This window comes from Pistacia vera, unplaced genomic scaffold, assembly GCF_008641045.1.
Source record: "Pistacia vera cultivar Batoury unplaced genomic scaffold, PisVer_v2 Contig551, whole genome shotgun sequence".
NCBI classification, from domain to species: domain Eukaryota; kingdom Viridiplantae; phylum Streptophyta; class Magnoliopsida; order Sapindales; family Anacardiaceae; genus Pistacia; species Pistacia vera.
This window is the reverse complement of record NW_022196392.1, coordinates 587,959-605,752: the sequence shown is the minus strand read 5'-3', so window position 1 is coordinate 605,752 and position 17,794 is coordinate 587,959. Positions and strand designations below refer to the sequence as shown.

At 37.3% G+C, this 17,794-nt stretch overlaps 1 pseudogene; it reads right to left on the bottom strand.

The window, feature by feature from the left end:
• Positions 1 to 3,430: 3,430 nt before the first annotated feature.
• LOC116108022 lies at positions 3,431 to 17,584 on the bottom strand (annotated as a pseudogene).
• Between the last annotated feature and the right edge of the window lie 210 nt (positions 17,585 to 17,794).

Genomic DNA, 17,794 nt, shown 5'->3' with positions numbered 1-17,794 from the left:
ACACTAATTAATCGTCTCACTAATACACAAGACCAAGATTGGCCCCTAGCAAGGCATCATGGCCACCTGTAGATTCGGATTCAGCAAAGTAGCTACCTGTCAACGATATGGTTACCGTGCAATTCGATCCTTTCATCATACGTTATCCCGACGAGACGAAGACATAGAAGTAGTGTCACCTTCGGTTACTCTCGATATTATTTATTCATTTTCTGGACCAATGACCGCTATTATAAACTGGATAGAGCAACAACTCAATCCCACTGTGGCCACAGTTTTATGTCATTGCCATATACTGAATTGCGCCGTGGATAACTTTCTCCCGTACCCGGGAGTGATAAATCCTCTGTCAATCCACCATAGTCTTGATACACTCCTTGATGCAGCCAATCACCACGGTATTGACAGCTCTGAAAAGACTCTGCGTTAGGCTAGTGTCAAACTACACCAATCGTTGCACAAGTGCGCTTCCGGTGATCTCAAGTCTAAGGATCACATGCACCACCATTCGTTAGAGGATTTGTTCCATAGACACTGGGGTTACCATCCATATGGAATCCTCTGGTGGGTCAGTCCAGTGAACTTGCTGTGGTGTAATCGCCTACAACAAACACCCATGTGTTGCACCAGGTTGTCACCAAACAACCTTGACAAGTGAGATCAGTCACTGCCTTTCGACAAGGTCGTTCAACACTATGATAGCCTTACCGTATTATCTGTGCCCTTAGTTCAGAATAATACTGGGGCTACGCCCGTTTCTAAAATGGCCACCATATGTGCTCATAGGGTTCTCACTATCAAGATTTGAAACACTTGATACCCTCGTCATGGCTCTACCATTCTAAGGACATATATCAATACATATTGCAATAATAATGATTTACACGATATAGAACAAAATGCCTTTTATTGATTAATGAACATTATTACAAAGAGTCAATTCTATAATAATTGATTGGCTCTAGGGCATCTACTCTAACACTACCTAGGCAGAGACTCTCACTTCTTTAACAAAGAAATTGGAAGTTTTGACAGTTGGTTTTCAAGATGTTACTTTGCAGATTTCAGCTCTAAACAACAAGTTCAATCAAACCTGCCAGCAAAACCAACAACAAAACCAACATTTCGGTGAATCATCTTCCGATTTGACTGGGTGAGGTGGATTGACTTCTGAGAGTTTTTTTCCCAAGTCCTTCCGTTTAGAAGTCCTTCGTTTTGATGGCACGGATCCGCATGGATGGAGGTTTAAAGCCGAGCAATTCTTTGATTACCATAATATCTCTACTGAGCAACGATTGACGATCTTTTCCTCTCACATGGATGGGCCAGCTCTCTCCTGGTATCGCTGGATGCATTCCAATGGGTAGATTCGTTCTTGGCATTCTTTCCTACAAGATTTAGATGTTCGTTTTGGGCCTTCGGAATTTGTGGATTACCAAGGGCAGTTGGCGAAACTTACTCAAACAGGTTCTGTAGTCGCTTATCAAACAGAATTTGAGGAACTCTCTAATCAAGTTTCTGGCCTTCCAGGTACGTTCCTTCTAAGTTGCTTTGTATCAGGGCTCAAACCAGGAATCCGAAGGGAGGTGCAGTCCTTTCGGCCTCACACCCTTAACCATGCCATAAGTCTTGCCCGCTTACAGGAGGACAAGCTGCAGGATCTACACCTATACTTGCATTCTGTCGACCCCGTATCTTGCGATCCTAGTAAATCAACTCCTAATGTTCCTTCAGTGCAACAGACCCTTTTTCCTACTCCAAACAAATTGGATTCCTTGCCTATTAAGCGACTCACAGCAACACAGATGCAAGAACGACACAAGAAAGGTTTGTGCTATAATTGCGATGAGCACTTTCATCCTGGGCATTGCTACACGGCCAAGTTCTTTCTCTTGTTGATGGAGGAGGATGATGATGAGCACGAGGATGAACCGAGATAACTGTTGTTGATGGTGTCGTACCTTGCAACCTTGAGGACAAGGTTGAGGCGAAAGGGAAGACAATGTTAGGATTATTTTAGAATTAGGATAAGTTTGTTAAGTCTTTTATTATTATCTTTTATAATTATCTTCTATAAATATATTATTATCTTATTAGGATAGAATTAGGATTATCTTATTATCTCTTTATAATTAGAGTCCTTTTGGAACTTATTATCCCTTTATAATTAGAGTTCTTTTGTGAGTCAGTAGAGTCAAGTATAAGACTATATAATAGCCCAAATCTAGATTGTGGGAATCAATAAAGAATTTTGTCAACTAATTTTTCTATCTCTTATTCTAGGAGGTCTCTGTTTCTCATATAAACAGATCCTATCCCAAATCCTATCAAAAAGAAAAAAAAAATACTTTTGCAGACTTGATTGACTTCTTCCTATTTCCTTTTTTTGCCAGTTTTTATAGATGGATATTGAGTTTGCTTTATTTTATTTTTTCCCACGAGCCATTATGCTATAGTAATAGTATTGGTTAGTTTTAATTTCATAAATCATCCCTAGAATTAAAGTTGAATTTGAGGGGATTAGTGCGTAGAACAGAACAGAAGTTTCTTAACCTAGGCATGAGAAATCGGGCCTGCTCTGCTTGCCCAAGCTTGACTATGGGTTGGGTCATTCCAAGCCATCATTTTAAGGTTTTCCTTTTTTATACATGTGATTATATGTAAGTACTATAAAGAGCAATTATGGAGTTATTTTCTTTTTGATACTCTAGGCTGTATTATATGACAGAGTTCTAATTAAATTATGGTTGAATAGTGCTCGGTCTCAATATGGTTATATATGAGTATCAAAAGGTTCCATATATGCACTGAATAGTCACAACTTTGATTAGAGCAATTTCTAACCAAAGACTATTTCAAGTTTTAGGCTGATAATTAACAAAAAAAAAATTTACTTACTTTATACAATATCTACATATAATAACGAAATAAAACTTGTAACTAATACTAGTGTTATTACGTATATGATATTTAATTAAGTACAAAAAACAAGCCTCCATAACATTACTGTCACCTTATATATATTTTTAAATCTTTGCATCTCTTTCCTTAAATAAATAAATAAGTTATAATGAAAGAGTAATGTTATGCTTACAATTGAGTTGTACAACTGAGTCATACAAACAGACAAAAAACAAATGACAAAGTAATCATTTTACATAAATTTTGTACAATTTTTGTCTATTTGTATGACTCAGTTGTGAAAAAAATATTATTAATAACTAAATTACAAGTGAAATATGTTATATCAATTTATTTTTATAACTTAAAATGGTGCTCTTTTTTTTTTTTTTTTTACTTAAAAGTTGACAATTTTTCTGACTGTGATTCGTTATAATCCAATATTGAAATATATATTACAAATCTCGAATTACATTTTACAAATACAAATTAATGTTTCTAATAAATTTTTTCTCTTCATCACATATAATCAAAATTCTTTGAACCACTTTCGAACCCACTCCAACGTCACAAACAGAACAACCGTGAATGGTCCTTGCCTTGAAATTGTAGGGATAAAACCTTTATACAAAGCCATCACCCCCTCCGTCCTAAACCTTGTACAGCGGCGCAGCCCCGACCTCCATCTTCATATTCATCACCCTAGTCTTTATCACATCAATAGGATTTGATGCCACTGCGGCCACAAACCCCGCCTCTAAGCTTGCTGCCACATTGGTACCGATTCCATCACTCATCACCCCTTCCTCCAATATCATCTCCTTGATTTGATCATATGACGCTAGCTGTGATGCAGTCACGATCATTGCCCAGTTCACCGTGAGACTTGACCCCTGCCACAGGCTCATCACGCCCTCTTGCTTTGACATTTGACTTAGTGCATCAACTACACTCTTGTAGTTGTGGCGTTGGTCGATGGGGAGACGTCCATCAGCCTGCATGCGGACCATTGCCACGCCCGTAGGGTTCCCCACGACTGCACCGACACCACCGGCGATAAGCCCTGCGGCTATCTTATGCATGAGAGGCAAAATTTCATTTTCTTGGTTAATTAGTCCATTTGTTTTCAGGAATATCATAAAGGCCCATTCGGGTGGTAGAGTATAGGGTTTGGCGAAGAATGGTAGCTGAGACACTAGAAAAAAGGGCAGTGGCCCCTTCGATTTGGATAATACGAACTCGTATTGAAATGGGGCCAACTCGGGAGGATGGAGCTACGTGAAAGTTTGAAGGTAAAGAAAGATTTGCGCCATTAACTGAGTTGAAAGATATTGCAGGATGAGGGATATTAGAAGCTTGCATGGAGGGTTTTGGGATGTGAGATTCGCCTTGAAGTTGCATACGAACATTGATTAGATCAAGAGGCTGTGTGGAAGCTCCAGCCACAATGGAAGCAATGCCACCTTGAACGAAACCTTTGAGCCCTATGAATTTGCTTTTTTGTCTTTTATTGACGCACCGACTAAGCCAAAAAAACCAAGGCTAGCACTTGAGTATACCTTTAGGGTTGATAAACAAATCTTAATCCAGAAACTTAAGCCTCAAAGTTTGAGATAAAATTTGAATAATTCATTCCATAACATCCAAAATGAAAAATGAGTTTATATAGGGTGACAACCAACCCTAATAAGACTCCTAATAACAAAAGAAAACAAAATCTAAATTAATTAAAACAAGAAAACCCGAAATAAAATAGGAAAAAGTGCGCAGACAACTAAAACAACCTCACAACATGACACAACGGTGGATTTTGACCTCGAAAACGAACTCTAACTGGTTAAAGCTGTGCCACATAGTCAAGCTCGAAAAGAACTTTCTGTCAATATCTTATGGGCCCGGTAACTCCTCTCGGATCAACAGTTATGACCGTTTGAATGGGACATGCTCATTTAGGATCTTTGGGCTTTATATATGGGCTTCTGATGCTCAACGCCCTTCATGAATTCATCTGCTAGACGTCTTACGTTAGTCCCCTCCACTTGAGAAAAACTCGACCTCGAGTTAAGTTGGGCATCAGGATACAAGGGTTCATTAGTGTTAGGAAACGATCATACATGGCAGCGGAAACAAAATAGTTTAAACATTATAGATCGTTCTTTGGAACCAAGATCAGGGCACAAATTTACAGTTTATACAACATATTAAAATCTGCAATAAAACAGCTCAAGGTTAAGAAACCATACCCAAGTTTGGAGGCTCCTCCAATTTGTCTCGGAATAGGTTTCGCTATCGACCCAAGTGTAGGATCGAACCAATGTAGTCCACACGAAGACAACCTCAAGGAATTAAAGAGGAATTTGCTAGATCCTCTTTAGCCTTTAAGAACTAAGATGAAAAATCAAATGAAATATTTTCTTCAAGCAAAAGAAATCTGGCGTGAGAGAGAAGAAAATGGGTTGGAATATTTTGCTTTCAATGAATGAATGAATTTATTAAACAATTCACAAAGTGTTGTACTTATACAGTGCACACTTTGCCCTATTCCATCATGGAATAGGCTTAGGCTTCAACCCAAACACCCCTTGTATCCAAACAGCCCCTTTAAGATATTATAATTATAATTATTATTGTTATTTCAATTAAATTCAATTAATATATATATTTCATATATTAACATTTAACAATAACAAAAATTCATTTAAATATATGCGAACACATATTTAAATATAATTTCACTTATTTAATTTAATTAAAAAAATTAAATAAAGGCTATGACCTCAGCAAATTTAATTGCACTGTGAAATTACCAAAATACCCTTTCCCCTAAAAAGACGAAAACACCCTTCTTACAAACTGGTTCTTAAATTATTCTCTATGTGTGTGACCCGTAGGCTCCTTATTATACCGATAGTGCGCAGTATCGCGATTAATACTAATTAATCGTCTCACTACACACAGACCAAGATTGGCCCCTAGCAAGGCATCATGGCCACCCGATAGATTCAGATTCAGCAAAAAAACTACCTGTCAACGATATGGTTACCGTACAATCCAATCCTTTCATCATCTGTTATCTCGACGAGACCGAGGCATAGAAATAGTGTCAACCTCGGTTACTCTCGATATGTATGTATTAAGTTATTGGACCAATGACCTGAATAATAATCTGGATAGAGCAACAACTCAATCCCACTGTGGCCATAGTTTTAATGTCACTGCCATTTACTGAATTGCGCCATGAGATAACTTCTCTCGTACCCGGGAGTGATGAATCCTCTGTCTATCCACCATAGTGTTGATACACTCCTTGATGCAGCCAATCACCACCGTATTGACAGCTCTGAATAGAACTACGTTAGGCTAGTGTCAAACTACACCAATTGGTGCATAAGGCGTTCTGGTGATCTCAAGTCTAAGGATCACATGTACCACCATTCGTTAGGGATTTGTTCCATAGACACTAGGGTTACCATCGATATAGAATCCTCTGGTGGGTCAGTCCAGTGAACTTGCCTACAGTAAGCACCCATGTGTTGCACGGGGTTGTCACCAAACAACCTTGACAAGTGAGATCAATCATTGCCTTTCGACAGAGTCGTTCAACACTATGATAGCCTTACTGTATTGTCTGTGCCCTCACTTTAGAACAATACTAGGGCTACAGACGTTTCTAGAATGATCACCATATGTGCTTATAGGGTTCTCACTATCAAGATTTGAAACACTTGATACCCTCGTCACGGTTCTACAATTCTAAGGACATATATCAATACAAACAATGATGATTTACGCGATATAGAATAAAATGCCTTTTATTGATCAATGAACATTATTACAAAGAGTCAATTCTACAATAATTGATTGGCTCTAGGGCATTTACTCTAACAGTTAGAAGAGTGAAATGGGAAAATATTCACCACGTTAAACGTCTTAGAAATTCCCATTGTGTCTAGCCGATCCACAACGTAGGCATTGTCATTGATCTTTTGCAAAATCTGGTAAGGCCCGTACTTTTTAGGCAGCAGCTTATTATAAGTCCCTACTGGAAATTTGTCCTTTTGAAGAAACACCAGCACCTGATCGCCAACTTCAAAAATCTGTTTTTTGCGAAAGCTTTCTTAGACTTGGTATTAGCTTGCTCTAACTTCTGCTTCACCTCTGCTTGAACATTTTTCCACTGAGTAGCCATATTTTCTGCAGTTGCACTAACATCAGGGACTTTTGGCAGCTTGATCAAGTTAAGAGCATGCTGCGGGGGCTTGGTGTACACAACAGAAAAAAGGAGACTTCCCTGTGGTGCTATGAGTAGCACTGTTGTAGGAAAATTCTACTTGCATAAAGCTACATCCAACTATTTTGGTTTATCACCACAAATACTTCGAATCAAATTGCCAAGAGTTCTATTCACAACTTCAGTTTAACCGTCAGTTAGTGGATAAGCAGTATTGGAGAGGTAATACATCTGGTCCTGACCCTTCTTTAGTCTATACAAATGGACGAGCTCCTCGATGGATGGGTCGCCCAACTTGGCGATCATATATGCTATGTATAGACGATTATGACGTATAAGTTCGCAGACAGCTGAAGAGGGATGATGTTGAACAGCCTCAAAATGCTGTCGATGAAATGATGAGAGGGAATAGATACCCCGTATCTCAAGAGGGTCTCAAAGGTTGCCACCCATTTGGGTGGGGGATTCTTCTAGGAAAAATTCCCCGAAACTATCAAATTGAGTTGCGACGCATAAGTCTCTCTTATGCGCCTTAGGTCCTCGACGTTAATCGAGAATTGTGATTCCCTCCGTAGCCAATGAGCTGGAGACCACTTGGATTAAGCTAGCTATACAGAAGCACAGTCGGATGAGCCCGCCACATCAAGATTCGAGCTTTGCGCAATGATCTCCTTAAATCGGGGATTGTACCCCTGAGGACTGTTGAGCTCGCGGGTGATTCGAACATGCAATCAATCATGTGGCTGTTGGATGAAGCGAACATGTGTCAAAGCTTAAAAAATTTGGCAACCTATCCATACTTGCTTTCAGTTCAGGCACCCGAGATAGCTCTCGCCATACAACGAACGCATGCGACCTACTCAGGATTTCAATAACCACTATAGTAAACCCTCCTTAAACCCAAGACCGTCGGAGACACATTTAAAAACCCTAGTAAACCCTTAGAAGACTCAATGTGGCCATGATAATGGCCACCCTTAGCCGTAAAAACAGAGAAAGCAACTAAGAGAGGGAAAAAAGCCTTACCAGAGCAAGAGAATGGAAAGAACTCGTCGGAAAGAGTACCGTGACGACGATGAAGCAGCAATAGAATAAGTAAAAGACGTCAGAAAATTTTCGTAAGTTGAGTAAGTTTTTGACGACTTTGCTCACTTTTATAGTAGCTTGCATGGGAGACGAAAGGGCGGGGTTGGATCATAGCTGTCGATCTACAGTGAATCTTGACCCTCCATTTATCGAACAATCCTAGCCCTTGGACATGGCCACGTGTTAGCCATCTACGAGGCACAACGAATCGTCAGACTGTTGTGATCATAACCGTGGCCGCACATCGCCTGAACTCCACGCGTGGATAGCTGTAGTCGCCCACGTGTAACGAAATGTAAGTGGCCAAAGGCTACTGCATTTAATGTGACATGACCACGTGGAATTTACATAATTGTCCTAACCATTCATATTCCAAGTTTGACAGGTGTCACAGAAGAGAGAAGATCCTAGTGTGAAGTACATTGACCGAGCATGGGTTCGACCCTCGAAGCTCGATCGAACCTACATCTGATGGCCTACTGACAACGTTGAGCTTGATATTAAATCAAGCAATCGTCTTCAAAGCTCGAAACGAGCATCAAACACTAAGAGGCAGATGCTGTGTGTGATTTTTCCATCAAGCTCAGAGTATCACGAGGTTATAGCCTAACCCGACAATAGCTAGACTTCACCGATTGTCCAACCCAGTGTAAGCTCATCGAGTGCTTGACCTAGCACAAGTTAGTTGTGAACAATCTATGTGATCATTCAACCAACTATCAGATAACTTCAGATCCCAGATATCTCGGAAGGGATCAAATTGACAGCAATTTTTGTGCAATCACAACGCCCAATCGTGAGAATACTAGAGTTGCATTTCAATTCAATTGTAATCCCTTTATTTTTGTTCTTTCCTTTGTACAAACTCTGTATTTAAACCCCCTCAAATAATGAGAGAGGGGTTGGAAATTATTTCTAGTATTACTATTGTAAGCTCTCACAGCAAATGCAAAAAACAGTGGACATAAGCTCAAGAGTTTACCTCGCCGAACCACTTTAAAAATCTCTTTGCCATTTTCTTTACTGCATTCATTATTCATTCATTGCTAGTTACCCATAATCACGCACACACCAGTTCTGATCTCGCCAAGGTAGATCGGATCACTCGAGTTGGTGCAGATTTTTGTATCAATAAGGATATTTATTGTCATCCCTAAGGTTTGAGGTTTGTTCTCGTAGTCCCAATATCATGGGATACAAACACTTCAGTCTTGTGAGATAATAGACGTTAGTGTTGTTGGCTCACTTCCTTACCATAATAAAAGGCTAATGAAGTGTATGTTTTGTAAGGTATGTCAGGTATATACCCTAGGGTTGGAAATTTCAAGGGATAGGGACTAGTAGTGGTTTCCTCATCCTCACCCCCAAATCCATCCCCAACCTCATCCTCGAAACTTAGCGGTCAAGTAGGGGTGGGTAAACCCACACATAAGAGACAATTCATCCCCATGCCCATACTCGTCCCTTCTCCAAAAAATTCAACACATTTTCTTCTTCTTCTTCTTCTTTTTTAATGAAAAATAAATAAAATAATAATTATAATACTCTTTAAAGGTGTATTGGATTATTATTTGGAAGTCTCTTGGACTAACTATTGGTCATTGTAACGTAGAGAAAAAAATACACCTAACATATATATTAAACAATTAATCAATATATTTATAACCATTTCCTTCCAATTTTGATATATAAATCAAGAAAAACTTATACAAGTCATATGTATATAACATTTATTTAATAAATTAATTGAAAATTAATAATATGGGTTAAATTAAACCTCCCTGAGGTATGATAAATTAACAAAAATTCGCCTTCTGTTAATCAGCTGTTAGTAAGATGTTAATTTACACTATTAAGAGTTCATAAATATTACCGAATTACCCTCCTACCATTTGTTTTAACACCTAAAACTTAACGGCTAGGGGATTTCTGTTATTTTTGAAACCTTAGGAGAAATTTTGTTATTTTGTCATACCTTAGGGGGATTATTGTCATTATATATTAATAAACTATTAACTAGGGATGGGGACGGGGACGGGGACAAATACAGGTATTGATGTTTGCGAGTTGACACCTCTAGTTGCCCCTATACTTGTCCTTGGTAACAAGGATGAAAATTTTCTAACCTTGACCTGAAATGTTTTGGGGATTCCCCACTCGATGGGAGTGAGTTTTTCCAAGCACCCAACCCTACTGGGTTTCATTGTCATCCTTAATTTACCCTTACGATGTTAAGAAAATGTGCTAAAAATACTAATGTTAATCATCTAACATGACTAAAGTGTTCGTATCCCATAATATTGGGGCAATCTACAACATAGCTCAAACCTCAAGCATGAAGATCTACAACATAGCTCAAACCTCAAGCATGAAGTGTGAATATTTCACTGTTTTTCTTCTCATCTCACTTCTTTCTTCTCCACGTTAAATGTAAACACTTAACAACCTTTAAAAACCTCTAACTTTAGTAAATTATAATTTCTCTCCAAATGTCGTATTTAAGGAAATTTTTGACAAGTTTGATTTAATAATTGGTCATAGAATGTTGAGCCCTCATGTGTTTTGATGTGTCAAAACTAATAAAAAGAGTGATTAATGGACTAATGAAGAGTGCTTGGAAGTGTACTCATACTTAGTGATTTTAAGGGTATTTGTATGGGAATTAAGTTTAATTGGTTAATTTTACTTAATTTCTATATCTCTTTTGTTTTCTAGAATCATGGGTATGTTTTGTAAATTTTAAGGTATTTAGGTGCTGAAAAATGAGGATTTGAGGCATGAACAATAAAAAGAAAAGAATCAGAATCGTGTAGGAACAAACGGTTCGCAAATCGAAGCTCAAACGAAGAAGTTATGAATTTTTTAAGATTGTTCGCCGCAACAGAACTATTCATGAGCTGCAGCGGAAATATTCCCACGCTGCAGCAGAAAAAAAGTTGCAAAATGGACATAAACTTCATGCTGCAGCGCCACTAAATCATGTCGGGCGCCTTTCGTGAATTTTATGCTTAGGAGTTTTTCTGCCAGAACATGCTGCACAAAAATAGGCATAACTTGAGCTACACAACTTCGATTGACCTAATTCTATGGCATTTTAAATCTAAGAGACAGAGATACATCTTTTATGTTTTTTATCAGGATCCAGTTCAAACTGGAAAATGGTTAAAAATGGAGACGAAAGTTACATCGGTGCATGGAAGACAAGCAGACGCGGGTTCTAGAACATGCTTAACTGTTTCTACAATAACTTGAGTTGTAGACCTTGGATTTGGATGATTCTTGAAGCGTTGAAAAGATTATTTTAAGACCTACAATTAATATGTTCATAAAATTTCTATATTCAAAAGCTAGTGTGTTCTATTTCACCTAGAATTGAATTTCATTCTCCTATTTTGTATAGGATTTTTCCTATTACTTTCCCACAACCCTAGCACTATAAAAGGATTCTTTAGGTCTTTTTAAAGGATACTTTTACTTCAACTTGGAGAGAATTAGAGGCAAGGAGAAGAGATCTACCTAGGGTTTCATCTTTTTCTCTACCTCATGTTATTGAAGGGTTTGTGGTTTGATTTCCTTATGATCATGTGTAACTAAATACTTTTCTAGGGATCCAATGTAGCCTAATAAGACGGTTTATGTCTTTATTAATTCTATTTGTTTTATCAATCCATTGCAATTCTAATTTTATTCATTGTCCTTTATTCAATCTTTTATTGATGTTATTGCTTGATAACCATTAATAATAATTAATTGATTGTGTGAGACAAGGTTAGACTACATGCCCTAGCTAATCTTGAATAGCTCGTGTGAGTGAATGATTAGTATTTTGTGCATACATCCTAACAAAATGAAAATTGGTTCATGATTTCTTGAATAATTAGTATTTGTGCATACGCCTTGACATATGCGCATTTATTCATGATTTCAAGTGCTCTTGTGTTTAATGGGTTTTTAATCATTAGGCTAGACTATGTTGGAGTAGGTGCCCTAGAGCCTATCAATTATTGTGGAATTGACTCTTTGTAATAATGTCTATTAATCAATAAAAGGCATTATCTACTATATCATATAAATCATAGTTGTATGTATTGATATATGTCCTTAAGATGGTAGAACTGTGAGGAGGGTATCAAGTGTTTCAAATCTTGATAGTGAGAATCCTATGAGCACATATGGTGGCCATTCTAGAAATGTCCATAGCTCTAGTATTATTCTAACCAAGGACATAGATAATACGGTAAGGCTATCATAGTGTTGAATGACCCTGTCGAAAGGCAATGATTGATCTCACTTGTCAAGGTTGTTTGCCGACAACCTGGTGCAACACATGGGTACTTGTTGTACGCAAGTTCACTGGACTGACCCACCAGAGGATTCCATATAGATGGTAACCCTAGTGTCTATGGAACAAATCCTCTAATGAATAGTGGTGCATGTGATCCTTAGACTTGAGATCATCGGAGAGCCTTGTGCACCGATTGGTGTAGTTTGATACTAGCCCAATACAGTTCTACTCAGAGTTACCAATACGGTAGTGATTGGTTGCATCGAGGAGTGTATCAAAACTATGGGGGATCGACAAAGGATTCATCACTCCTAGGTGTGGGAGAAGTTATCTCACGATACAATTCAGTTAATGACAATGACAATAAATTTCTGATCACAGTGGGATTGAGTTGTTGCTCAATCTAATTTGTTATTCTGGTCATTGGTCTAGTAACTGAATATAAATATATCGAGGATAACTGAGGTTGACACTATTTCTATGCCTCAGTCTTGATGAGATAATAGATGATGAAAGGTTTTAATTGCACGGTAACCATATCGTTGACAGGTAGCTAAATCTGAATCTATCGGGTAGCCATGATGCCTTGCTAGGGGTCAATCTTGGTCTGTGTGTAGTGAGACGATTGATTGGTGTCGATCGCAATACTACTCATTTCCGGTATGATGAGGAGCCTACGGGTCACACACTAAGGAGATAGTTTAAGGCTGGTTAACCACTGAAGAGTATTTTCGTCTTTTGGACGAAAGGGCAAATTGGTAATTTTGCTATGTAATTAAATTTACTGAGGTTGTTGCCTATGTCCAATTTTATTGGAATAATTTAGCAAAATTACGAGTTTAATTATTGAATTTAATATTAATAATTAAACAGGGACCTATGTGTGATTTCACCTAAGTTTGAGTTGTTGCTAAACTTTGGGGGTGGAATTGATATTTGGCTTTTATATATAAAGAAAAGCAAAATACGTTTTCATGGAATTCTCATTCATTCTGCCATGGGAGTTAATTTGAGATAGAGAGAATTCATTCTTGCTTCAGCTGTGGGAGATAGATTTAAGAAAGAATTTTTCTCTCTTCATTTTCTTCACTCTTCCTTCCAAATCCTTGAAACCTTAAAGCCAAGGATTGGTTCTAGCAAAACCAATCTTTGGTCTCTGTTGTACTGTCTTCGTGTGGATGACGTGAGTTCGGTCCTACACTTGGATCGGTAGCGAGATCGCGTTCAGAGATACTAATGGAGCCTCCAAACGCCGGTATGATCCGATCCCTGTTTTTTTTTTTATGTTATTTCAATTTAAGCATGTAAAATATATAAGACTAGCTAGAGCGTATAGTCTAGCCTATGAATTAAAAACCCATTAAACACAGGAATACTTAAAATCAAGAACAAAGGCACATCAGTCAGGGCGTATGCACAGACACTAATTATTCAAGAAATCATGGACCTACTAATACTCTGTCAGGGCGTATGCACAGAGTACTAATCTTTCATTCACACGAGTTCTTCAAGACTAAAACATAACATATGCCTAATCTCAACACATACAACCTAATAATTCACACTAAGTGTCGTCACACAATAATGAAAATTAAAGATTCGAATAATAACATGAATGAATCAAGATTTCAAATTGAATTGATAGCAATAACATCTGTTTAACAAAGAGTCTTCTAATTAGGCTACATTGGATCCCTAGATAAGAATTTAGTTACACATTGACATAAAGAAAGCAAACCTCAATTTCCCCAAAAGCATGTGTAATCCAAAACCCTAGGAAGAATCTCCATCTCTTTCTTGCTACAAACTGGCTCTTAATTTAGGTCAAAGTGAATCTCTAAAATAAATTACAAAGTCTTATTTATACCTTTCCTTTGCTAGGGGTGTTTTTGGGAAAATACAAGTTCAAGTTGGAGTTGGAAAAGGTGAGGTTTTTATTTTTCTCGCGATCCATGCCGCGGCATGATTTTCTGGTGTCGCGGCACAAAATTCTTCTGCAACCCTAAAGCTTTGTCATGCTGCGGCACCAACTTTTTCACGCCGTGGCATTAACTTTCTACCCGAAATCATCTTTTTGCCCCATGGTGTAGAAAAACATGTCGTAGTGCCATCCAACAATTTCACATTATTTCTTTTGCTTGACGATCCGATTCCTCTCTTTAGCACATCCAAAGCCTCCAACCATTGCGTGAGTATAAAGTCACCATTTTTCCGCCTAAAAACCTGAAACTCATACACATACCCATGATTCTTGAAAATATAAATATATAAAGAAACTTGCATGAAAATAATCTATTAAAGTCATGAATTCCCCACAATCTACCCATAAAATCATGGAATATATATATCATTTCACCACTCATCACAACCTCCAACCAACGTTTTGCTAGTCTCTAGCAATCAAAGTGATCGAAAATAACCTAACCCTATTCTAATACTTTAAACTAAACTCTTTTTGTAGGTTGACACGATTGCATTTAGCATATGCAATAAGCCTTTAAACCCCTAGGTCCCCCTAGTGGACAAGTTATAGTCTCGTGAGGGTTTACAGCAATGTTACCCACAAACATCCAACAAATCCTAACTAACACACAAACATTCACACATAGAATTAAAACAAAACAAAAGTTTCCAAACTAATTCATATAAGTGTCTCAGAAATCACATACACACACAACATAGAGAATAATCAAACATTATCTCAAATCTAGGAACATCCCAAACATCAATCTCACCTTCGTTCTCAACTATCTAATGTCCATCAATCCACAATCTGTCAATCCTAACACCAAAGATAATTCCATATGCAACATCCATAGACAAAAAGTTGATCCCAATAATTATGAAATATGAATAAAATTCTGTAACTACAAACTCCATAGGCTTACTTTTCAAACCACTCTCCACTAATGTAGAACAATCACACAACTTTAGATCATTAGGACTTTATTGAGCTTATAATGTTTAGGCTAAGGTATTGGATTATGAAAGAATGGAAACAAATGAAACAAAATAAGAAGATTAATCTTCCTTATTTGCAACAAAATCGCTCAAAGCATATCACATTCTCTCTAAATTTCCCAAGCCTTTGTTACATCTCTTTTCCCAATCGCATTTGCATTTACACACTTTCCATACTTCCTTGATTCATTCATTTTTTTTCTTTTCTTTTTCTTCCTTTTTTTCAGATTTTCTTTTCTTTTCTTTTTCTTCCCTTTTTTTCCAGATTTTTTTTTTTTTTTTGAATGAAACTATAGTTACGAAGCATGGATATTACAATCATTCCCCTTGTTACCTTGATATTCACAATACACCATAACCCCCAACCCATTCTTTTGAATATCCTTCAAAATTTTGAGAAAACACTCTGAGCCACACACAAACACTCTCACTTTGCATAAATTAAGTTTAAATCCTCTTAAAAATCATGGGTAGAGTAGTGTGTTTAAGGGTTCAAACGGTATGTTATTATGGGATAAATGAAAGAAAACAAGGTTAATATAAATTCAATATCGACACAAAAGGGTGACAAGAGATAATAAAATGTAGGGTTGGCTTGAAAGGCACAAACGGTCCAAAGATGGCCTAAGTCATTTCTTCAGTCATGTGTCGTCTACTATTTCGCAACAAGTGGTCATCAAATAGGTTCTAGAATTCGGGGATCTCAACAATGTCATAGGATAATCACACACAAAACATCCCTAAATGCTAGAACTAACCCACCTTACAAACCACATTCATGAGAGTCTAAAACTTAAGCAAAACCAACAATCAGAATTATTCCTAAACTAAAGTAAAATTTGACTTGTTTTAAATGCCCATGTCATTGCAATCATGTTATTATCATTGACATATAAATTAATTTAGAAAAACTAAAACACACTCAATTAAAAATAACACAAAAGCACACCAAATCTCAAAAAAAAAACAAAAAAACAAAACAAAAAACAAAAATTAAGAAAAATATTCAATTAAGAAAATTCAAGAAAAGGGAACTTCCCTACCCTCAACCTAAAACCTACATTGTCCTCAATGTAACAATTAGAAAGGAAAAATAGAGAAGGAAAGAGAAAGTTACCCCCCTTTTAGACACATCATCAAAACCTGTGTGGCAATACGGCTCCATTTACATCACGTCGTGGCATGAAGTTTCTATCTTGGAGGGTGGTTTTATGCCGAGGTGTGGTAAAGTTGCACCACGACGTGAATTCGTGTTTAAAGCTCTCACCTTTTCGCACTGTGGCGTGGAGAATTTCCACGCTGCAGCATGAAGTTTTTTCCTTCTTGGCCCTTTTTGTGCCACAGCATGGAGAAGCAAGGTTGCGGCATGAACCAGATATTCCTGAAAAAAATTAATAAAATAAAAATAATTTTGATCTACATTATTCGACTTATGAAAATAACTAACTAACACATAAACAAAAATAACACGAATTATAAATGTAACATTAAAAAAAAATTGAAAAAATTGGGTTGCCTCCCAATAAGTGTTTTACTTAACGTCTACGAAGACGAAATGCAAGGTCTTTCAGGCTCAATCATTGGAATTTGAGGGAAACACCAAGGAATTTAAAACTAAGAACTCCATTGTTTCATCCAAAACTGTCATAGTGAGCTTGCCATTTTGAACCTCAATCACTGTCTTAGTTGTAGCCATAAATGGGCGACTGAGCAAAATGGGCAAATCTCTATCATGAGTTGACGGCTTCTCCATATCTAAGACGAATTATCAGTTTATCAACTTGAACTAAGACATTCTCTATAATACCTCTTGGATATTTAATTGAATTGTTAGCCAATTGTAGAGACATTTTTGTTGGCTTTAATTCCCCCAATCCTAATCACAGATAAGTGGAGTAAGGCATGAGATTAATGTTTGCCCCCAAATCTAGCATTGCTCATTCTTCCTTTTTATCACCCATGGTAAAGTTGATGATGAAGCTACCTGGATTTTTCAATTTGAGTGGCAAATTCCTTTGAAGCACAACACTTTCCTTTTCAGGAACCATCACTTTTTCATTAGGTTCAAACTTATGATTGTGAGTAATCAAATCCTTCAAGAACTTTGCATAAGCTGGCATATTCCTTATCACATCAAGCAAGGATAAATTCACATTAACTTTAGATAAAATATCATAAATTTTAGAGAATGACTTATCCCATTTGCTTTTCTTTAATCAGCTCGAAAAAGGAATAGGTGGAACATAAGGCTTTGGTGGAGCAACAATGGGGCTGATCTCCTCATTCTGAATGGATATACGTGATTGCTTCTCATTCACTTTATCTTCCCC